General features: G+C 34.9%; 1 long non-coding RNA gene across 2 annotated transcripts in view; it reads left to right on the top strand.

Annotated features, from left to right (window-relative positions):
* Positions 1-25,524, top strand: part of LOC140600664 (uncharacterized) — a 138,116-nt gene that overhangs the window by 88,684 nt on the left and 23,908 nt on the right. For both annotated transcript variants that reach the window (XR_012003835.1, XR_012003834.1), the window contains one exon: positions 9,495-9,634. This is a non-coding gene — a long non-coding RNA (uncharacterized lncRNA). The remainder of the gene's footprint in view (positions 1-9,494; positions 9,635-25,524) is intronic.

The raw sequence follows: 25,524 nt of genomic DNA, 5'->3' as shown, positions 1-25,524 counted from the left end.
AATCTTTCAGGTAAAAGAATAAGAAAGGGAAGATACTGAGCAAAAGAAATACAGAAAGAAACTTACCAAAGTGGAAGATGCAAGTTATTAGGATATCAGAAAGAAGAATCACTACAGTCCCCTACCCTCTCCTTTTTTCTTAAGCTCCTATAGCCTAAGCTCAAGGCCACTCCTGTTGGCCCTTCAATTTACTCTACCTGAAATGTTCCCTAATTGCTGAGTTTATGCAGCTCATCTCCCTCACAAAGCTGACAACATCAGTATAGGCACATATAATCCCCAAATTCCAAAAGGATTATGTTTTGATTGTAAATAGTTCCAGCCCTGGAGTTAGAAAATCTCCATAAAAACTTTGAATCAACTTCTTGCTAGATAGGTTATCTTGGGCAATTTGCTTAATATTTCCAAGCCTCAGTAATTTCTGTTTATGTAAATAGGAGTAAAAGTGATTTTATCATTCCCCTAAATGTTGACAGTAATAATATTAATGCTGTCTATACCCTATCTTGCTTCAGGGTTAAATGAAATTACTGGTATAAAGCTTTTGTGAGTACAATGCCTTGAATACATATCACTGCCACAATTTTATTCCTTTGGCACCAAGTGGAATGATATTTTAGGTTGTATCCTCTCCCAAAATAGAAAAATAATCAGAAAGATGTACCTACTCAGCTATAGAAGAATTGTCATACTAATTATGGTATAATCATTCAATGTAGTAATATAATTTTTACATTATAATTATAATTCAATTATATTAGTATCATTCTATAATTATGGAGCCATTAAAAATCACATATCTACAGGCTATATAAAAACATGGGCAAAAGCTCAAAATGTGGAGCCTAGACAAAAAATGGAGTGTAAGGTTCTTTAATCCATATCAATGTTTTTATGACCTAACAGTAAAACTTAGTAAAGTAAAATAAAAAGTAAAATAACAATAACAATGATTCTATCCAGGTGATAACGTTGTGGGTAATGTTTCTACTGTTAAATATTATTTTTATTTTGCAAATTATGTTATTCAATGAATCTGCATTACTTTTAACTATAAAAAGAATACAGTAAGTATCATTATTTTAAAAGAATGTAAGTTGCCCACAACATGCAACTTGAAAAAGGAATCAGAAATCTAATTCTTTGTTGTTTCGTCAGTCTTCATTGCTAAACTTACACATTACTTTCACTCTTCGTTCACAGGTAGTCACTTAGTTCGAGTATATACTTTAAAATGCATCTGCAGTGTAATCAAGCAAATAAGACAAAACATGTTGATTTAGGCAAACAATACAACATACTCAAGAAGTATGCAAAGTATACAAAAATCTACTAATGGCACTGTATCATAATAGGTTTGGCAGCTGTGTAAACTCACTTCTCTGATCTACCTTTTACACTAGTTAATTAGAATTCTTGTTGACATATGTTTATATCGAGGACCACATGTTCACTGCTAATGAATAGCTAGTCACAAAGAGTTTCTCACCTGTCTCTCCAGGTTAGGCAGCAAGAGAAAGTTTCAAAATTCCAGTTTCCAGGTATGTGTGAAGCAAAGCTAAAATTAGGCACTCAAATACAAGATTATTAAGGGAATATAGAAAGTAGCAGTCTATAAAAGAGAGATGAATTAAAGATTCATTGATTAAAGACAAGATATTTGAAATTGTTTTTATTCAGAAATATCCGTATTATATTTGAACACTGTCTATGTGAATGAAAAGATCTGCTTTTGTTCTGTTAGGTAAAAAGAGAAAAATCATTTCAGTTCTTTCTTTTTTACATCTGTCCACTAGTGTTTAATGAGCAAATATCATGTAACAAGAATAATTTAAGTACTATTAATTTTAATAATGTATTTTTTAATGAAGTGTTCATATTTCTCATTAACCTGTTAGTTTCTCTCATGTAATAGTCTTTGAATACCCCAATATTTGTTTATTTTATAACTGTTTCCAAAAGAAACTATAGTATATTATTCATAAATTTTTCCTAAAATTATAGAACTCTATCTAGTTACAGAATTCTTCCCAGAGAGAGGAATTCCTCATATCTCTAGTTCTCTGTAATGCTTATAAGTGACACTGGAAAAAAAAAAAAAAAAAGCACAATTAAATGAGTTTTGTAAATACTGGGCTAAAAATTAGCTAAAGTTTTTTTGGTTTTAGGTTTTTTGTTGTGCATGTCTATCAGAATTTTAATTAGTTAACATTCATCTTGAATATCTCAGAGGAAGTTGTAATAAGCAGGTTTTCTCATACATATTTGACCACTTTGCTACAAATCAAGTGAGCAAACACCTAGAAATGGAATTTCTAGGCCCTATGGTAAGTTTATGTATTTTGGCACTTTAATCCTTGACGTGATGTGATTGCATATGTACATCCTGTGTTCTGTTATATTGTTCTGAAAAGTATTGATGATTGCTTTAGCAGGCTGCTAATTTGATTAGACAATAAACTTAAAAATCTCATACCTTTGGTGTATGACAGCTAAAATCTCAATTCTGTAAATCTTATTTCCAAAGAGTTCTGTCTTGCTGTCTGCAACTATGATTCATGGATGAACTAAAAATTTGGGCTGGTTTTAAGCACAGAATAAAAGTAACCATTCTCTTGCTTTCTCATTTCTGGTGTTTGCTACACACACTACTGTAGCCAGTCTACTTCCTCCAGTTGTTTCAGGCAGAACTGATATTTCTATGAGGTATCTAGCTATCTGATACTAAAGCCTTTGGGATTTTATATCTGTCCTTGAGATAAAGTTACAGAAAAGGGAAACTTATTCCATACTTGTCGCTTGTTTCTAAGCTTTGGCTCCCTCCTTAAAATTGTCCTTTTTTCTTCAGTTTCCATACTCTTAAGGTGCTTCTAGAATTTTAAAATATTTGTGGGAATAATTGGCTTACAAAACATCATACTTTCATACCATATAGAGAGGGTTTTTAAAATGCAACTTTTTAAGGCCTCATATAAGGCTAAATTAACTTTCTTTTTCTTCTTGAAAATTCACTTTTGATAGCTTCTGTTTTTTTAAGGACTTTTTCCATTTTATATAAATCTATTATCAAAATGTTGTTGAAAACACTTCCCTTTTATTCATTTAATATTTATAGGAGTGATTTTCACGGGGGAGTGACTTTGCCCCCCAGGAGACATTTGGTCAAACAAAAATGTTTGGAAACATTTTTGGTGGTCAGGACTTGGGTTGCTACAGGCATCTAGTAAATAGAGGCCAGAGATGCTGCTAAGCATCTTAAAACGCACAGAACAGCATTGCTACAACAAATCATTTTCTAGTACAAAATACCAGTAGATCAAAGTTAAGAATGGGATCTGACGTGATATTCCCTCTTTGATTCCTGATATGATTAGTTTGTTAAGTTTATTTATTTAGGATCAATCTAACTAAAATTCGTCAATTGTATTGCTCATTTGAATGAACAAGTTTTGGCTTCATTGAGTTTTATTGTTATTTGCTTTCTATTTCATTGAATATCATACTTATTATTTTTTTTTCTTCCACTTACTTCAAGTTAAATTTGCCCTTCTTTCTCTACCTTTTGTGGTAGAAGCTTAGATCATTGAATTTAGATCTTTCCTTTTCTAATATTAACCTTTAAAACCACATATTTCTGGGGCAGCCTGGATGGCTCCACTGTTTAGCACCGCTGAAGGAGGATGTTAGACATCCTCTAACATGTCATTAGTGTTATTTTATGCAGTTAACGCTTGTTTATCTCTACCTGCATGTTTATTACTTGCATTGGCTTTCATTCTTCTTGCATTTCACGCCCACTTCAGGCATCTCTATTTGGGGTCTCTCTCTACATGGAAGAAAGGATCTCTTTCCTTCCCTCTGAAATATGCCCCTTAGACTTTACTAAAAGACCCTTTTGATGATTTCACTTTTTAGTAATTTCACCTGTCCTTTCTTTCACTGTTTGTCTGAAAATATTTCTTTTTTTTTTTTTTTTTTAAGATTTTATTCATGAGAGACACAGAGAAAGAGATTGAGAGAGACAGGCAGAGACACAGGTAGAGAGAGAAGCAGGCTCCATGCAGGGAGCCTGACATGGGACTCGATCCCAGGACTACAGGATCAGGCCCTGGGCTGAAGGCGGCACTAAACCTCTGAGCCACCTGGGCTGCCCTGTCTGAAAATATTTCTATTTATTTCTTCATTATTCTTTTTTTTGTTTTTAAGATTTTATTTATTTATTCATGAGAAACAGAGAGAGAGAGAGAGAGAGAGAGAGACACCCAGGCGTCCCATTATTTCTTCATTATTCTTAAACAGTATCTTTTCAGGGCCTAGAGTCCTTTGGGTGCAGCTATTTCCTTTCAGGAATGAAGATATCATTCCATTATCTTCTGACTTTTGGGGACACCTGGGTAGCTCAGTGGTTGAGCATCTGCCTTCGGCTCAGGGTGTGATCCTGCAGTTCTGGGATCAAGTCCCACATTGGGTTCCCTACATGGAGCCTGCTTCTCCCTCTGCTTGTGTCTCTGCCTCTCACTCTCTGTGTCTCGAATGAATGAATGAATGAATGAATGAATGAATAAATAAATAAATAAATAAAACCACATATTTCCCTGTAAGCACTGTTACAGCTGCATCTCACATATTTTTTGATTCAATACAAAGTATTTTCTTATTTCTCTTATGATAACTGTTTGGGCCAACAGATCATGAAGAAGCATGTTATTTAATTTCCAAATATTCAAAGAATTTCTAAAATATCCTTTTGTTAGTTGTGTTCTAGCATAGGCTGTTCAGAAAACATATATGATTTCTGTGTTATCAGAGATACTCTCTATGATTTCAATATTTATAAATTTATTGAAAATAATATGAAAGTAATTGTGTTTCGTATGTGAAGAGTTCTATAAATATCAATTATGTCAAATAACTTGATAGATTTTCTCCAGTTTTGTATATCCTTACTTATCTTCTTTCTTTTGTGACTTACTAAGTGAATAAAGTTGAAACTCCAACTCTCATATAGGTCACATCCTTTTGGAAGGAAGCAAATGTTTTTTCTCTTTATCATGGCTTGTTATTCACAAACACCAATTAATTTTATGATGTCACCTATCATTTCTTTTAATACTTTAGGCCATAATCTATTGTTTCAGAGAGTACCATCTTATATTCTTCAAACTGAATGAATCTGAAAGCTCTCATTTCAATATGTTATCATTAATATATTTCCAGATATCTGCAAGTTTTATATAATAAGATCCACTAAATATCATATTTAAACATAGCAAGATGATCTCCCAAGTTGTGGAAATTCTAATATTCTATAACCATTGTATTTACATGTTATTCTAAAAGTCACATGTTCTACTGGCATTCCATATTTGAAGGTATAACTTAATATCCTCAAAGGAATGTGAGCATGTTTACTTTAGTTTTTCAAACTGAAGAAAGAGTCAGTTTAAAACTATGTAAAATTGAACACTGCATCGTGATAACAAAAGTGCTCATTAGATTAAATAATGACTGCTTCACTTAACAGTTGGGCACATAGGGCAGCCCGGGTGGCTCAGCAGTTTAGTGCCGGCTTCAGCCCGGGGTGTGATCCTGGAGACCCAGGATCGAGCTCCCTGCAGGGAGCCTGCTTCTCCTTCTGCCTGTGTCTCTGCCTCTCTCTCTGCGTCTCTCATGAATAAATAAATAAAGTCTTAAAAAAAACCAAACAAACAATTGGGCACATAGACCTATTGAAAACTCCTGAAATACCATCATTCAGTGTCAAGTACATACACTTTGCTGTATCCTGTTCAGTGGGTTCTCAGCTACATCCTTAAAATTACTGTGCAAAAAGAAATTCAGGAGGGAAACTTCAAATCTGCTACCATCACAGGAGCTTTGATTCTGTTTACATCTAATACAGGAGCCAAATGTAGAAAGGCTGTTAATAATTGGAGCTAATAGCAACAATCTTATTTCTATGCTAACATTAAATAAAATTAAATCAATTATATAAAATGCTTGAAAGATATAGCAAAGGACTAAAATACAGAACATGTAAAGAATTTATAGAAATCTGGAGCACCTAAGTGATGCAGCCAGTTAAGTGGCTGACTTGGTTTTGGCTCAGATGGTGATCTCAGGAAAGTTGCGAGATCAAGCCCTGCATCAGGCTCTGTGCTCAGTGCAAAGTCTGCTTATGATTCTCTCTCCCTCACCCTCTGTCCCTCCTAGTCATGCTCTCTCTCTCAAATAAATAAATAAATCTTATTTAAAAAGGATTTATAGGAATCAAAAAAAGGTAAAAAATAAAACCCATAGAAATTGAACAAAGGATAAAAACAGAGATTTTGCAATAGAAAAACATAAATGATGTAAATTTATGATGGTGGTGATCAAAGAAATACAAATTAAAATAGTAATATCAGTTTTCCCTCAGTAGATCATCAAACCTTTAAAAAGACACTATATTATCAAATATGTGGGAAATGGTTACCTTCATTCAAAGTGCTTTAGAAAATAGTTTGTTATGGCTTTTTTAAGGGCAATTTAGCATTATAAAGGCAAGTGAAAAATTAAATTCTGTGTTCCTTGATGCTTTGTCCAAAGGGAAAATGTCAGGTGCAAATGAGATGACACAAACTATAAGGAAGCTTCTTTTTTTTTCTAAATTTTTTTTTTTTTTTTTTTTTTACTTTTCATGAGAGAGAACAGAGAGAGAGAGAGAGCGGCAGAGACACAGACAGGGAGAAGCAGGCTCCATGCAGGGAGCCTGACGTGGGACTCGATCCCGGGTCTCCAGCATCACGCCCTGGGCCAAAGGTGGCGCTAAACTGTGGCGCCACCCCGGGCTGCCCTATAAGGAAGCTTTTAAATGCAGACTGACCAATATCTTGTTGAGTTGAAAAGGGAAAATAATCAAAAATTAAACTTAGAGTATTTAGGATTTCAGTTATTCAGTGATTTATAGATGTAAATAGTATCCACCAATTGTATTTCTGGTCCAGTTCTGGAAAACTACTAGCTGGGCTTACATCCCCTGACCCCATCTCTTTTCACCAGATTAGCCTTGCTCATACTATTTATCATGTCTGAACTGTACTCTTTTTATCTATAAAATGGAATGCCTTACTCTTATGATTATTGTAAAGATTAAATGAGAGACAAAATGCTTAACATAGAGCTTGACACATAATGAGCCCTAAATACATGTTAATTATCATCATTATTATTAATATCCTACAGTAATGATTCATCCTGTGCATAAAGATATATGTGTAAAGATGCCTCTTGAATCATTGCTTACTATTTGAAAAATGTTAATAAACTATGTGACCACGAATAGGTCAATAGCTAAATAAATGACCATACATCTGTGAAATGTTTCATAAAATATCACACAGTCATTTTTTTAAAGTGAGCTTTTAAGTGAAAATATCAAGTCACAAAACAAAATTTATAGTATAAAGAGGATGTTTACATGAAAAAAATTATTTGTGTTCATACATAGCATATATAGCATCCGGAAGGGTATGCCTCAAACTGTAAACACTAGTTAGTTGTAGACAAAGAAGGAATTAAATGGTGGTTTACTATGCTTTGTACCCCCTTCAACACAATGAAAATCTATTCATATATTATTTGTGTAGTTAAGAAACAAAATGAGCCCAGCATCCTTGAGCACTCCCACTGCTCTCTCCTCTTGGTTTTCTAATGTTCAGATTGCTTTTGCTTGGGTCATAAACCTCAGCTCATGTTTTGTGCCTCACCCTTGTTTGATAGGTATGTTTATAGTGACTTATCCAGTTCTGACTCCTTACTCAATACAAGCTCCATATGTAATTCTGGGCAAGAGCCTCATGAAATAACTTACCTGACATTGACCAACCAGTTCTGGTTTGCCTAGGATTTACTTTGTTTTAGCACAGAAAGATTTTTATCCTATACCAGACCCTACCACTTTTACCTGCATCTCCAATAGCTTCACATCAAAGTTGATAGTAATATATATTTTCAGAAAGACATTTTAAAAATTAAATACATCTTCTTTGGATACCATCTATTTCCTCTTTGCTCACTATTTTATTACTATTTACTATTTATCACTATTTATCGTGACAGTATATATGTCACGATATACTCTGCATCAGTTTGCAGCACAGCAGAATTTGTGTCTAACTTTCCTATAGCATTTCACAAGTATATCAGAGATTTGCAAAATGAGTGCCCTGGAAGATACATTTATAAAATTGTTGTTTACTCTGTGTCCCTATGCATGGATTAGAGTTAGAATGACCCCATGGACCAGTGGTAATAATAGAAAGAAGAAGAAAAATGTCCTGCCAAGTAGAAATAATACATTTTGCAAAAGTGGCTTTTAGTAAATACCCACTTCATCCCAATTTCCTTACCTATAAAGTGCTTTGACATGAATCTGCTCCCCAGAAAGCCAAAAATCTACAATTATGTTCTTTGGCTGCTTCTTTGAAAGGTGAAATGCCAGGTACAAATGAGGTGACAAGAGAAAGCATAAGTTTTTCAATGAAGAATTTTAGACATTTTGTTTAGTTAGAAGGAGAAATACATTGTTCTTTTTTAAGCTTTTGGTTACATTTATTCTTTCAATAAGTCCTCCATCTGTATTTACTGTTTTCCTGGTTGTGATAGATATTAAAGATACGAGAAATATGATTAACATGGTTTCTGACTTTAACATATCTAATGTCTAGAAGAGACAGACTTTTGATAAGCAGTTATAATATGCTGTGGAAAGTGTGCTGATATGCCAAAATATAAGGTATCATGGAGCTCATAGGAGGGGTACCAAATTCAGACTCTACCAGACCTGTCTTTAGAAGCAGAACAGAATACTTGAGATGGAAGGGATTTTATTTTATTATTATTTTAAAAATATTTTATTTATTTATTCATGAGAGATGCACAGAGAGAGAGAGAGAGGCAGAGACACAGACAGAGGGAGAAGCAGACTCCATGCAGGGAGCCCAACGTGGGACTCAATCATGGCTCTCCAGGATCAGGCTCCAGACTGAAGGCGCTGAGCCACTGGGCCTGCCCAATGGAAGGGATGTTAATGACTATATTAATCTCTGAGTTACCCAGAAAAACAGAACCATAGAAAATAAGTGTATGTATGTGTATATATATATTCTCACACATGCGCACATGCAAATATGCACACACATATATATGCACACACATATGTATATATGTACATACATACATATATATATACACACACACACATATATACACACACATCCTTATACAATTATGGAGGCCAAGATCTGCAATTGTCAAGCTGAAGACTCTGGAGAACTGATAATGTAGTTCTAGTCTAAGCCCACAGGCCTGAGAACCAGGAGAGCCAATGGTGTAACTTCTAGTTCGGGTCCAAAGATAGTAGACGACCAATGTCCTAGTTCAAACACAGTCAGGCAGAGAGAGAGTTTCTCTCTTTCAGATCCTCTAACATTAGATTTTTCTCTTCATTATAGTGCTTTGATCATTTTACTGATCTAATGCAAATCACCTTGAGTGTCATTGCTATTTACACCTCAGAGTGAAGCAAGACTCTGACAAGTGGTCCTGAAATGGATGACAAAAGCAAGAGTTGAAGAGATATGAGTACTTGGAGGTAGGTTTGATCTGACTGTGCTAAAGGAGGAACAGGAAGTAAATTTGGGACCTCTAAAAACTCTTTTTCTCTTGCTTTACAAGAATTCCCTTGCTTAAAAAAAAATGCAGTTAGACTTCTCAATGGATGCAACTTAAAAAAAAAAAAAACCCTGAAAGATAGCCTGCAAAAAAATAATAAATGTCAAGAAGATGATGGATGCGTGAGGAGTCCTGAATCCAAATGGTACCACATTCCATTTATCTGAAATGATTCATAGTCAGGATTACCAGACTGTAACAGGTGGCTACTTTTAAATACAGATGCTAAATGTCATACCTGCAGATGGTTCATCAGTAGAACATGTAAAAAACATCTTAATTATATATTATGAAGTCTTTTCATAAAAAATTAAAAGATAGGCATTCATTATGCTTGTTTGAGTTATATCACTGAGTACAGATGCTGTTATGAGTTAGCTGGTGCTTTAATCAAAATAAGTATCAGTGGATCAATTTAATGATATGAAAGTTCTGACTTAGGTTAGAAAGTTTCTGGCAATGCAAATTTTTTGCAGTTTCCTGATTTATGCATCAAAAGAGAGGGCTCTCTTTCACTAGAATCCAACATCGGTATGTGTTAGAGTAAAGAAAGTGATACTCAGCTAGTCATCTTTAAATAGAAGCATTTCAGGTTGGCTTGGAATGCTCTTGGAGGCATATCACACCTGAAGCCTAAAACTAGAAACATTTCATGCCTCACATGGACTTTGGAATGATTATGGCCGATTTATAAAAGAACAGAGGTCATTCATGCACACATATACTTTATAGTCAAATTATTTTTTATTTTACTATGTCTGGCCACTCAGACAATACACATTGCTGGAATGGCTTAGTACTGCCACTCAAAGATGGAGATTTAATTCAACTTAGCATATTAAAAAAAAGTATGCCAGACTCTCAATATGATTCCCCATAGAGATCACTCTCCAAATGTTTTGAGTTTCAGCACATCCTCCTGGATTATATATGATCCCAAGTGATATCAATAGTGTATTTGTTAAATTATTATTCTCGTTACTTAATATATTCATATCCCACTTCATCATAATGATGAATAGATGTTCAAAGCCTGCTTATAATACAGTGTTAAATTCTCCAGGTCCATTGCCTTTCCTGAAAAGTGAGGGGAAAATGAAAACTGTGCTATTGTTCAGAGGTGTGTGTGTGTGTGTGTGTTGTATCTTTAGACATAGTTTCATAAACTGAAAGTGCCATTTAAATACATGCTTTACTATGATTGGTTTTGACATAAAATCAAATCTAAGGGAACTTCCTTAGAGCTCTGAGCAAGCTGATTTGCAAGCAGGAAGCTCAGAGTCAACCCTGCCAGGAATTAAGAGCAAATGCCTGGAAATTTCTCTAAGTAAAGATCTATTATTTATTTTTTGTCCTACTATTTTTGGTTAAAATGAGAAAGCAAACAGAACACTGAATTTTTAATTATGATATAAACAACATAATGGCATTAAAAAGTAAAACAGTACAAAATCTAAAAATGAAAATTAGAAGTATTCCAACCTCATCATTCTTACCTCCTAGCAGTACCACTGTAAAGTGTTTCTTGTATATCCTCCTTATAACTTTCCTTCCAAAAACAAGCATGTATATTTACATATCTATCTACATATATTTATAAATCTTTCCTTTACACATATAGTAGGGTGCCTTACCAGAAGAAATGCATGCCAGAATTTAAATTTGTATTTTTTATTCTTACTTGCTAAGAGAAGTACTAGCTGTTTCCTCATATTAACATAAACAGATAATCACCTTATAATCACAACCAGTGGGTAGATGTACAGTGAACTGTCTGACTGTCTAAGGAACTGGGGTATAGTAAAACTTAGACTTTGAAGCTGCCCCAGTACTAAACCTTAGTAGTTATGGAACCAGATTGGTTTTCTAGGTCTATGAGGTAGCAAATTCTGGATATTGTATCAGTACAGCCCTCAAGTCCAACTGGTACTTGGGGGCCTTGCAGTGAATTTAACAGAAAAGAGAGACTATAACTCAACTTGGAAAAGTCAGGCTTATCACTGTTGAGGAAGAGAGATTGACATGTGTTCATAGTGGTCATAGGCAAGATTTGTCTGTTCAATAATGGTCCAGACTTAAAGTAAGGTAATAGTGCAGTAAATGAACCCATGTTCACTGTCTGACCCCTTCAGACCAAATTAGCCCAAGAATTTTTAGGACTTCTACTTGGGGAGAAATAGAGTAGCACAGGTATTCCTAGACTTCATGCTAATAAGATATGTAGAGGATTGTACAATTAACTAACATAAATAATATTTCAATTTCTTTCTTATGGGCAATTCTATTTATCATGAATGTAAGTAACAACAGGCATCTGTTTATTCTGACCTACTGCTAAATCTCTTAACAAATTACATAAATTTTAGCTGGTTTAAAAGTTAAAAGTTCTTTGTATAGCAATTTGTAATCCTATTCCACTCAGATCATTACAAGTTTCTTTTCTTACTTCAAATATCTCCAGTATCTTCTCACACCAGCATATGCACATCCATAGTTCTTTATTCTCAGTTGCTGCATAATCTTCACATTGCATAAAAGTATCATGAATTACTTTTTTAAATTCCTGATTGTCATTTAGATTGTTTTCAGTTCTTTGTGAATACAAACAATGCTACAATGGCCATGCCCATACATGTATTTATGTTAATGTAATCCTCAGACTAAATTCCCAGCAGATGAATCCTTGAGCAAAGAGATAATGCATTTTCAATTTGATAGCTATTGCCAAATGGCACTCAAATGATTGTATCCATTTATACACCCAGCAATGATATATGAGAGTCAGGATTTCTTTGTAAGTGGTGACACATTGCAGATGTGGTCTTGAAGTTCTGAATAATGTTACTTAAGGTCAAGACTACCAATTCAAAACACCTACACCCCACCCCTCCAAAGTACTGATCCCAGTCAATTCTTTCTGCACTGTGAAGAGATTTAAGTGGATATTTCCTCCTTTGGTCTTTATCTCTGAGGGACAAATTTAGTCCCAAAGTATATTTTTCTTATGAAAGAAGCTGCCGGGTTTTTTAAAGCATCTCTCACTCACAATTTTGCAGGCACAAATGTCAAGGAGGTGTGTGCGGTATACCTGCTGATTCATACCGCTGTTTGAGAAAACCACCTCAAAGCAGTCTAAGGTGCTGGCCCAGAGCTACTCACACCCCACCCCATTTTTCCCCACTCCTCCTTAACACATCTACATACAGATGCTGGTCACACCTTCTCATTTGTGACATCTCAAGTTAATCTTGCCAACTCATTTATTTATCACATAGGCATGAGATAATGACATCACTAAGAAAGAAACATTCATTAGGCACATAATACATTTCCAGAGGCTAAATTAGCAGGAGAAGAGGACAGTTTCAGAATACTTGCACAGACAAAACTTTTATTCTTCAGATCAAATTTAGCTAAAATGACCTCTCTTCTATCAAAATCCTTCCAGATTCAGCTGCTTCAGGCATGATTATTGTTCATGTCACATACTTTCTTTCCACCTGGAGTCGTCCTTTTCACTTGGTTGTGATCAAAAGAATAGCTATCCTACATGTAGGAGAGCATATAAAAGAGATTTGGGAAAACACTACTAGGCTTGCTGTTTAAGAAGGTGAATCTACAATGAAGACCATTTTACCGTCTGTCTTTGACTTGAAGTTTTTGGCATCATTATAGCACAACTGAACTTCTTACCACAATGCTCCACCAGAACCTAGAAGTCTGATGGCTAACATTTGAAGTCCTGCTATATCCTTACTATATCTAAGATATTAGGGAGTTATTTTACCATGGTCAGACAAAAGTTTGAGCACTGAGGATTTTTTTAAAGATTTTATTTATTTACTCGTGATAGACATAAAGAGACAGGCAAAGACATAGGCAGAGAGAGAAGCAGGCTCTCCGCGGGAAGCCCAATGTGGAACTCAATCCCAGGACCCCGGGATCATGACCTGAGCCAAAGACAGACACTCAACTACTGAGTCACCCAGGTGCCCCAAGCCCTGGGGATACTGAATGAGATGGACAAGTTTTCTGTCATGTGAAATGTATATTGGGAATAAAGGCATATCACTAATGAGTAATTAATGCAGTTTTACATAGTGAAAAGAATATAAAAATAAAAGAGGAAAATATACTTTGGTCTAGTCTGGGTAGACAACAACATTAGATCATAAGAGAAGGCATCTTTGAAATGGTATCATTTGAACTGACACTGGAGTGATGAGGCAGTTGAAGAACAGAGGGAAATGAATATCAGGCAAATAAAACACATCTAAGTTGGAAATGAGAGTGGTATATATATTTTTAATTACTTTTAACCACATCCTTGCCCACCAACACTTGCCATTGCCATTTATTGTCTCCTTGATACTGGCCATTCTGACAGGTATAAGATGATAACTTATTGTGGTTTTGATTTGCATTTCTCTGGTGACAAGTGAAGTTGAACATCTCTAAAATGACCAATTCAACTGTAGTATGATGAGCGGTGGTGAAAGGGAGATGGCATGACAGAAAGTCAGCATAGCTGGGTCAGTACATAGAGGACCACAGTAAGGTGGGTGAATATTAGATGTTATGAGTACAGGTTTATAATATTGTCAGCTTCAGCTGCAACAGTCTGGCAAAAACTTGCATATTCTCTTGTCTTACAACATTTGTAGGCCATTTTCCTCATGATTAATATGAAAGATTTCTGTCTTTTCAGGTTATTTATTCAAAACACAGGATCTAATCCAAGTGAGGTTTTGGTTTCTTTATATTCATTGGCTGATATCATAGAGTACAATATGCCAAGAATCTATAAAAAATTAAAATTTTTTTATGATACTTCTGAAAACAGTTTTTCTCTGAAATGGTGCTAAAGAGCAAATTAAAGGATTCATATCTCCACTCTTTATTGCCATTTTCATGAAATGTGTGTTGTTAGGGAGAGAGTAAAGATTGAACTGAGAAGTTTATATCAAATGTTATCCAAAGTGAAAAGTTACACTTACTTCAGTCAAAAGATGTTCCATTGAGCTAGGCTTGAGCCACTGGTCTGTTCCCATGATTTTAGTTATCATCATATGGTCAATAAAGTATGTATGATCTTTTGAAGCAGATGTTTCTTGATCCTTTCTATATTATTTAAGGCCCCTAGATGCACAGAGTAATATAATGGCACTAGGTGGCCTGTTCTTTGCTACCTTCTACTGAATACTTGTCACTCTTTCCTTCTCACTGTTTATATTATGGTCACCACTAATAATATCCTACTGGGTGGATAGCTTATAAAAGGAAGATACAGATCATAACTTTCCATAATGTTTAGGAAACTGCAAAAATAGAGAAAACCAAGCTATTTAATGTTTATCAGATACCCTTTAAAGAAAATGCATATACTCTAACAGAGGTTTATGCCATTCTCCATCACATGTAGCCTTCTAAACTACTGAGTTTACCAACAATTACATAGCATTTTCAAGAGGCTGAAGGCACCTCACTTTATGCCCCTGTTTCTCCTTTCTCTACCTAAGCACTATTTCTGTCACCATAGGATCTATCTCCATTGTAATCAATCACAGTTTAGAAATTTAGAAATGTTCATGTCTTTTGCCCATTTACCCCAAAGATACAGATGAAATGAAATGCCAGGACACCTGCACCCCGATGTTTCTAGCAGCAATGTCCACAATAGCCAAACTGTGGAAGGAGCCTTGGTGTCCATCGAAAGATGAATGGATAAAGAAGATGTGGTTTATGTATACAATGGAATATTACTCAGCCATTAGAAATGACAAATACCCACCATTTGCTTCGACGTGGATGGAACTGGAGGGTATTATGCTGAGTGAAGTAAGTCAGTCGGAGAAGGACAAACCTTATATGGTCTCATTCATTTGGGGAATATAAATAATAGTGAAAGGGAATAGAGGGGAAGGGAGAAGAAATGGGTAGGAAATATCAGAAAGGGAGACAGAACATGGAAGACTCCTAACTCTGGGAAATGAACTAGGGGTGGTGGAAGGGGAGGTGGGCGGGGGGTGGGGGTGACTGGGTGACGGGCACTGAGGGGGGCACTTGACGGGATGAGCACTGGGTGTTATTCTGTATGTTGGCAAATTGAACACCAATAAAAATAAATTTATTATTAAAAAAAGGAACAAAAAAAAGAAATTTAGAAATGTAAGAGAGTTAATGCTGTAGAAATCAATAGTCAACCAATAAGGAATGGAAATCACTGAAATGTCTGGCTGTTGGCTCCATGTTAGCTGCGGCAATGGGAGGTAACTTGGCCATGAGTCATCAGGCTAAAATGCTATTTGCTAAAGAAAAGCTCATATCCAAGCCCCAATTGAAGTGGTGGAGAAATGGATTATACACACTACCTCTTAGTGAAGGGAACTACAAAATCACATGGCAAAGAGAAATGCATACAAGGATATAATCAACTTCTTGCCATTTTTTTAGCATACGCCATACTTTTAGAGCAGTAATAAAATAATAAAATATTTAATAATAAAAATGATAGTGGGAAGCCTGGGTGGCTCAGTGGTTGAGCATCTGCATTCAACTCAGGGCGCTATCCTGGATCCTGCAGGGAGCCTGCGTCTCCCTCTTCCTGTGTCTGCTTCTCTCTCTGTGTCTCTCATGAATAAATAAATAAAATTTTTAAAAAATGAAAACACTTTAAAATAATAAAAGTGATAGCAAACACCACTTTCCTCATTTTTACTTTAATAAGAATAATTTTTAATTTTTACTGTTGTGTATGATATTGGTTGTAGGATAAAAATATTCTCTCTCAAAATATCTTATCTCTCTGATAATTTATAATTCTCTACTATTCTCTTTTTCCTTTTATGACTACTATTTCTTTCTTTTTTTTAAAAAAAAGATTTTGTTTATTTATTCATGATAGACACAGAGAGGCACAGAGAGAGAAAGGCAGAGACATAGGCAGAGGGAGAAGCAGGCTCCATTCAGGGAGCCTGATGTGGGACTTGATCCTGGGACTCCAGGACCACGTCCTGGGCTGAAGGCAGGCACTGAACTGCTAAGCCATCCAGGGATCCCTGACTACTGTTTCTAAATCTAACTACTTAATTTATTTTAGTCTTCCTTCTATTTCACTAAATATGAGTACCTACTTGGTTTACTTCTTGACCTTTTTCCTACATAGGTTTTCTTGAAGAGCCCTCATTTACTGTAAGGCTTCAAATACCTTATCTATACAACAATTTCCAAATATTCGTACTATTCCAGATATACTCTAATACCCGAATTTCTAAACTACTTGATAGACATTTCTGCTTTTATAACATTCTATTGACTAAAATTGATCAGGTCCAGAAACATATATTCATTTACCTTATCCACTCTGTTTCTTTTTCTTCTTTTATTTTTGTTTTGTTTTGTTTTTATTGAAATTTGATTTACCAACATATAGAATAACACCCAGTGGTCCTTCCATCAAGTGCCCTCCTCAGTGCCCATCACCCAGTTACCCCAATTCCCCCGCCTACGTCCCCTTCCACAACCCTTTGTTTCCCAGAGTTAGGAGTCTCTCATGGTTTGTCTCCCTCTCTAATTTTTCCCACTCATTTTCCCTCCTTTCCCTTATAATCCCTTTCACTATTTCTTATATTCCCTATATGAGTGAAACCATATGATTGTCCTTCTCCAATTGACTTACTTCACTAGCATAATACCCTCCAATTCTATCCACAATGAAGCAAATGGTGGGTATTCGTCCTTTCTAGTGTCTGAGAAATATTCCACTGTGTGTGAGTATATATATATATATATATATATATATATATATATATATATATATATATACTGTGGTTTTTAATCTGTGCTAGACTTCAAAACTGTGATCTCCTGTTATTGTATGCAACCTTGAACTCCACCTCTGCAGGGGTTCTTCTGTGATTAAATAGGTTATAATTATAAGCAAATTCAGAGCAACTGAGTACTTATCTAAAAAGATTACCTTTGGCTGGAGGTGAGCCGCGCTAAAACTTTACAACAAAATGTCTCTGGACAAGGAGAGTGAGAGAAGAGAAACAAAAGGACACTAATTCATCTGTAATTTACTGTTGGTAAGCCTAGCAGTAAAGAGACATTGGTCAATTGCTCTGACCCTGATGAATTTATAAACAGAGATCATTGTCGTTTATGCTTGCAGATGTTAACTGGAAAAGTTATATATGCATATACCTTTTCCTCCTGGATTTGGCAGATATGTATAATTATATTAAAATGGTTCTAGCACAAATATATATATATATATACACCACTTTTCTTTATCCATTTATCTGTCGAAGGACATAGAGGCTTCTTCCACAGTTTGGCTATTGTGGACATTGATGCTACAAACATTGGGGTGCAGGTGTGTGTCCTGGCGTTTCACTACATCAGTATCTTTGGGGTAAATACCCAGCAGTGCAATTGCTGGGTCATAGGGTAGCTCTATTTTTAACTCTTTGAGGAACCTCCACACTGTTTTCCAGAGTGGCTGTACCAGTTTGCATTCCCACCAACAGTACAAGTGTTCCCCTTTCTCCACATCCTCTCCAACATTTGTTGTTTCCTATCTTGTTAATTTTTGCCATTCTCACTGGTGTGAGGTGGTAACTCATTGTGGTTTTGATTTGTATTTCCCTGATGGCAAATGATGCAGAGCATTTTCTCATATGCTTGTTGGCCATGTGTATGTCGTCTTTGGTGAAATTTCTGTTCACATCTTCTGCCCATTTCATGATGGGATTGTTTGTTTCTTGGGTGTTGATCCACTCTGTTTTGGGTTATTATTTCCAGATTCTGAAATTTAAACTTTATTTGTATAATTTTCTATTCTACTGTAGAGGCTATTTTTTTTTTTCTGTCCTTCTTTCATGTACAATTTCACCTGTTAAGAAATGATCAAAGGATCTACTTTGGGCATTGTTGGAATAGATAGTCAATGGCACTGATTTACTTTAGAACAATATATGAGCTCCTGAAATTGAACACAGAAATCCCCTTGTCCAATTTCTCACGAATGTTTTCATAGTCAACTTTTCTTTTACTTATTGGTAATACCCCAATATTTTTCAAATATCTGTTCCCACTTTCCCCCTCTAAATTAGTAAGAGCCTGTTTCTATTGCTTTAATCTAAGAATTCTGGCTGACTTTACAACTGGTACTAAACAAATTGTACAGTCAATAGATCCTCAAAGACAACATGAGATATTTTCCATAATTTAAAATTAGATGAAATGCAAAGAAAATCCTATTTATATAGGGGGGCTAGGAAAGTGACAGTCCATGATGAATGACTCTTGTGTGAACCTAAGATAAGTTCACCATTGAAGGTTAAGACTGTGGAGATAAGGTAGGCGCTCTCATTCCACCAATTTAAAGGAAATAAAAAGGTTAAATAAAATAAAATAAAACAAGATAGAATGGTTTCCTAAATGCCATTGAATAACTGGGCAAAAAAAACAAAAAACAAAAAAACAAAAAACAAACCTTAACCTCAAAATCCTTGCCTCAGGTCAGGAACTGAAATGGGAAAGTATGTGACATTACTGAAATAATTTCTTATTCCTTATAACTGCAGGCTGGCCCTCCCAAAAACCAAGGTCACAGAGTTACTCTGTGGGTTAATGAATTACAACTCCAGTTGAATGCACAACATTGTCAAATATCTTACATGAAAGTTGAGATCCTGACTTTTTAAAAAAAGTTATAACCTAATAATTGTAATCAGAATTTCTTGGAGGACCCAAAGGACTTCTGAAATGCTGTCCGAAAGAGCTGCCTTGCTTGAGGAAGTCATGACCCTCTTTTCATTACTGTTCACTTGGAAACAAAAATTTGCATTCAAGATTGTATGCAGAGTGAAAAGCAGAATCAAAGTTATATTCAAGAAGAAATACAGTAATTTACTAATTTGTATTATTAAAATAATGGAGGATTGATTTAGTGGATACTTAATCAAGGAAGTAAGGGCACTATTTATTGAGATATCTGCACTTATAAGACATTTTTATTAAATAGGATGTTGATGTATTTGGCTGTTTTTTTTTTTTTAACAGCTTGTTAGGTTGGCCAATGAAACTTCAATTTATAGCTAACCTACATAAGTGACTTATAAGGTCATAGAAAATGTAAGCAAAGATATTTAAATGTTTGTGAAATAGGAATATTATGCTTTCTGCATTCCTATAATTTCCTTCACTGTTATCTGACAGTGCTTCATAAGACTTTTATTTTCCTTATCATCAGGAATAAATTGATGTGGTAAACATGAAAATGTTTAGAAAACAACTTATAGCAGTTTTCTGTTGACCAGAAATATTGGTAGTAAAGTTTACAGTTAAAATTGGATACCTCTTCTCAGTAGAACTGAGGAGAGTTTAAGATTGTGGATTGGCAGTGGAAGCAATTAACCTCTCTGACCAAAATGGGCCTTATCAGCATTATTGGCCTAGCTGATGATGGAATGTAACCATGGTGTTTAAGTACAGATATAATCACATAAACATATTTTTGGAAATAGGTTGATCCATAGAGATCTCTGACTGAAGCTATCATGTCATAAATAATGGAGGAAGAATATCAACAGCCCATAAAGGTTTTATTTAATGTTTTCATCTAAAACTACTTTGGCAACAACACTCACATAATTCCAAGACCTGAGTAAGTTCACAGACACTAAGCCTTAAATGAAGTTGGTATTTGTTGCTTACAGTCAATGAACCTTATTTGACAGAATCACTCCATGCACTATTCTTGGCCGAAAAGATACTTTCTCACTCTCATCTAATATTTCCAATTGATCATTTGATGAATTAGCTATTTATAGGATCTCCTTCCAAAGGGTCTGAATAGGAAGTGAGGAGCAGTCTATTCCACTATAGAATTATCAGGTAGAAAGGACATCATTAGCCTTAGAAGTCATAGAATCTCAACATATAAAAGGAAAAAGGATCTTGGATTTCAGTAAAAATAAGTAGTTATATGCAAAAGATGAAGATTAAAGTGCACGTACAATCAGGGGAACCTGCCAACAAAATGTTCAACAAAATGAACAAAGAGAAATATTAATACTCTCACTACAAGGAAGTAATATTGCTGACAGTTATTTGTGAGGACTATTTACTATCAGTAGCATATTACCATATGCACTATAACTATTATGTGTAATATGATTATGTTCCAGATTAATTTTGAAAAATGTTATTTGAATATAATTCTAAACACTGCTCCCTGTGTTCAGTGTTTTGTTGTGAGGCTGGCATGATCACCTGATCACACTGTAAAAAACAGAAAAGAACATGGAATGTAACATTTTATAAATGTTTGCTGTAAGAAATATGCCCTTTTTTTACTCCCCTTAGCATAGACATCAGAGGCAGTGTTTACTTTTTAAATCCTAAGTAGAGCTCAAAGCTGAAGGATCTGGAGATGAGAAGGGAGAAGATGTGAGGGAAGTTTCATATCTCATTGGTCCACTGTAGGCCAGGTGTAGGTATATCTGAAATGGGGCCCTGAAGGCCACAGTAGATCAGATGGGAGTTGACTGAGGCCAAGAAATACTAAGGATGGATTCCTATTTTAAAAAAAGAAAAGAAAAGAAAAGAAAAGAAAAGAAAAGAAAAGAAAAGAAAAGAAAAGAAAAGAAAGAAAAGAAAAGAAAAGAAAAGAAAAGAAAAGAAAAGAAAAGAAAAGAAAAGAAAAGAAAAGAAAGAGATCAAAACTAAGAAGTCAAACCTGTTGTCAAATCCAAGGGGAAAACAACTGAGATTAGACAAACAGGTCAAAAATTTAAAGAAAAGTAAGATTCATTTATTAAACATTCTGATGTCTGCAGTCTTCTTGGTGTCTGAGGATACCTACTCTGAAGAGTTTATAGCTCAGTAGGGAAGATATACACACAAATAGGTCATTATAACACAAGCAAGGGAATTAATCTTAGAAAATGGAACATAGTATTGTACAAGAGTCATTTAAAGTAGCTGGAGTGGAGGAAACCAAAAGCTTTCTGGAAAAGATTTAAGCTTAGACTTAAGGAATATATATATATATATATATATATATATATATATATATATATAATATATATTAGATAACTGATATCTGTATATCTGTGTGATAAATCTGGGGACACTTCGGAAAGGAGAATTAGGGTACCAGAAGAATAAAGTTAAGACTCAGCACAAAGAATACTAGAAATTATGGGCAGGTAAATGCTGCTAGACTGAAGTGCAAAAGAATACATAGTGAGAGTTGATGTTGGAGATGGTGGAGGTCAGAGGATGTGGGTAAAACAAGATGATATCTGTATGCTATGTTAAGGAAATTTGATAAAATCCTATAGGTAATAGGTAACCATTGAACTTTTGGAGAGGTTTTGTTAGAAGATAAATAATTCCTTTGATCTAGGACTTTCTTTTTTTTTTTTTTTTTTTTAGGACTTTTTTTAAATAAGTGTCCCTTGCCTCTTTCTTCATCCCTTATTACTTCCCACTGAATGTAGATGAGAGTTACCTAATTAATGATTCTGAGGGCAAACATCTGATTCTGAGGTTATATATGCCTCCCTTCTAAGAAGGTATCTTCTGATTTGTCCTTCTGGTGAATGGTTTAGCTTAGGGGAAGGAGCTTTGACACTATGGAGGAGAACTATTCATCCCATTGTGACTCTGAGGATAATTGTCTGCCTAATTTAGAGGAGAGTGTTAGCCTACCCTTTTACTCTGGATATGAAGCCACATTCTATAGTCAGCTGTTCTATAATAAAGCTAACATTTTGACCTCTAGCTAATTTGTTCCAACACAAGTAGGGAAGAAAAGTAGTTGTGATAATCAAGTGCAAATATCTGGTTGAATTTGGATATATGAGCCCAAGAGCTGATAGGAGATGATTTAGTTAAGAAGTGGTAAGTGAAATCCTGAGAATGAGTGAAGTTACTCAGAAATACTATAGGGCATGAAAATAACAATGAATAGGGACAACAACAAAAATATTTGTATGTGTGGTAAAACATGATCTCACTTAGGATACAATGTTCTACAGAAGAGGGAAAACCAAGAAATTGTGACCTAAGCAAGGAGAGCAATAGTTTTAAGAAAAAAGGGATAACCAAAGATATCAAAAATTATTAGTGAATGTTATGTTTGTTAACAAAAGTATTGAAAAACGAATTGAATGTAATAATTAGTACTTCCCTAGTGGTATTTTAGAATAGTTTTAATCTTTGATTAAAGATGGCATGACTACTCCAAAAGAATGCAAACTATAATGAAAACTCAATTCCATTATGTTAAAATTGAGAACATGTACTTATTCATTCAAGCAAACAAAACAAAATAAACAAAAAAGCCAAGCTCATGGAGAACAACTTGGTGTTTGCAGAGGAGAGGGTGGTATGAGGTAGGTGAAGTGTGTGAAGAGAATCAACAGGTACAAGCTTCCAGTTATAAAATAAATGTCATGGGGATATAACATACAACATGGTATCTATAGTTAATAATACTCTATTGGATATTTGAAAGTTGCTGAGAGTAAATTTTTTAAAAAGGTTGTATTTGTTTATTCATGAGAGACACAAAGAGAGAGAGAGGCAGAGGCACAGGAAGAGAGAGAAGCAGGCTCCATGCAAGGAGCCTGATGCGGGATTGAATCCTGGGAACCCAGGATCAGGCCCTGAGCCAAAGGCAGACGCTCAACCGCTGAACCGCCCAGGTGTCCCAAGGTAGTAAATCTTAAAAGTTTTAATCATAAGAAAAAAATTTCCAACTGTGTAGGGTAATGGATGGTAACTGAATTTATTGTGATAATCATTTCTCCATGTATACAAATATTGAATCATTATGTTGTATATCTGAAAATAATGTTATATGTCAATTACACCTCAATTTTTATAAAGAATTTTTATTCGTTAAAAGATGCCATAAAGAAAGCGAAAAGACAGACTACACTCTAACAAAAGATACCTGTAGCACTTATAGCTAATAAGGAGTTAGTATCCAACATACATAAAACTTATTAATGTCATCATCAACAACAAAAAACATCATGGAAAAAAAATGTGAGCATTTAATTACAGAAGAGAAAACATGAATAGCAGAGAAACATATGAAAAGATGGTGAAACTCACTAGTAACCAGGAAAATGCAAGTTACACTCAAATTAACATATAAAAGCAAAAAATTAAATAACCGATAACATAACATTAAATGTTGACTGGGATACTTAGCAAATTAGTAACTCTCATTTCTTTTTTTAAAATTTTTTATTATAAATTTATTTTTTATTGCTGTTCAATTTGTCAACATATAGAATAACACCCAGTGCTCATCCTGTCAAGTGCCCCCCTCAGTGCCCATCACCCAGTCACCCCCACCTCCCGCCCACCTCCCCTTCCACCACCCCTAGTTCATTTCCCAGAGTTAGGAGTCTTTCATGTTCTGTCTCCCTTTCTGATATTTCCCACTCATTTTTTCTCCTTTCCCCTTTATTCCCTTTCACTATTTTTTATATTCCCCAAATGAATGAGACCATATAATGTTTGTCCTTCTCCAATTGACTTATTTCACTCAGCATAATACCCTCCAGTTCCATCCATGTCAAAGCAAATGGTGGGTATTTGTTGTTTCTAATGGCTGATGATAATAGTGTAGACTGATAAAATCCTTCTAGAAACATTTTGGGCTTTCTAGCAAAGCTGAATATGCAGAAGTCCTGAGATCCAGCATTTCAACTCACAGGTGTCTCAATATCTAGAATAAATCTTGTGCAAGAAAGTATGTTTAGAAATGTTATATCAGCATTTTTTGTAATGGGAAAAATATAAGACCATAATTTCTTTTAATGAACTGACAAAAATGATATATGATATCTCATATAAAAATCATAGCTACACATGTCAACATGAAATTAAACATCTTGATACTGTTAAAATCAAGAACAAAACACAGAGAACACATCAAGATAAAAGCTAAACAAAATTAGATAATATATTAATTAGGGGTACACACAGGTGATACAACTATAAAGGAATAGCAGGAACTATTTACTTAAGAGTTAGATGAGTGAGCACCTGATGGAGGAAGGGGTTCAGATGACGTTGTGATGGTCAAGAGACATAGAGGGACTTCTAGGATGCAAGTAATGCATGTTTATTGATCTAGGTACATAATTGTTCACTTTATTTTTCTTCAAAATGTACTTGTATATTTCATGATTTAAAGAAAAAATATGAATGAAAATAAATAGGATGTTAGAAGGAGGTCATTGCTTTAAAACATCTTGAAATTATTAAAAGAAATTATTTTTAGAAAAGTCACAGTAAATGAGGCTACTATATTTTGCATTCAGACAGATGAGATATTTTGGAATGAAATAGCTCCTGCTATAAAACAGTTGGAAATGTAAATACAACAACATTATTTTACACATACAGCTGAGCTTGCAAAAGAAGTCAAGAAGAATTCATGGGGGCCTAAAACAAAGCTGCAACTGAAATCTAGAGTGGTGAGCATAATAGAGCCAGAACTATTGTACTACTAACAGCTGGAAGGGTTGCCACAAGGGAAGGAGAGAAGTCATTGAATCAATACAGAAAGGGGTGGTGGAACTGAGAACCCTGTATCAAGTTGGAACTCTCAAAAAGCTACATATCTCGGGGCACCCGAGTGCCTCAGTCAGTTAAGCTTCCAAATCTTGATTTTAGTTCAGGTCATTATCTCAGGGTTGTGAGATTGAGCCCTATATTTAGCTCTGTGCTGGATATGGAGCCTGCTTAAGATTCTATCTCTCTCTCTCTCTCTCT

Source organism: Canis lupus, chromosome 12 (genome assembly GCF_048164855.1).
Source record: "Canis lupus baileyi chromosome 12, mCanLup2.hap1, whole genome shotgun sequence".
NCBI lineage: Eukaryota > Metazoa > Chordata > Mammalia > Carnivora > Canidae > Canis > Canis lupus.
The sequence above is the reverse complement of the archived record's forward strand: the minus strand, read 5'-3'. Positions and strand labels throughout refer to the sequence as shown.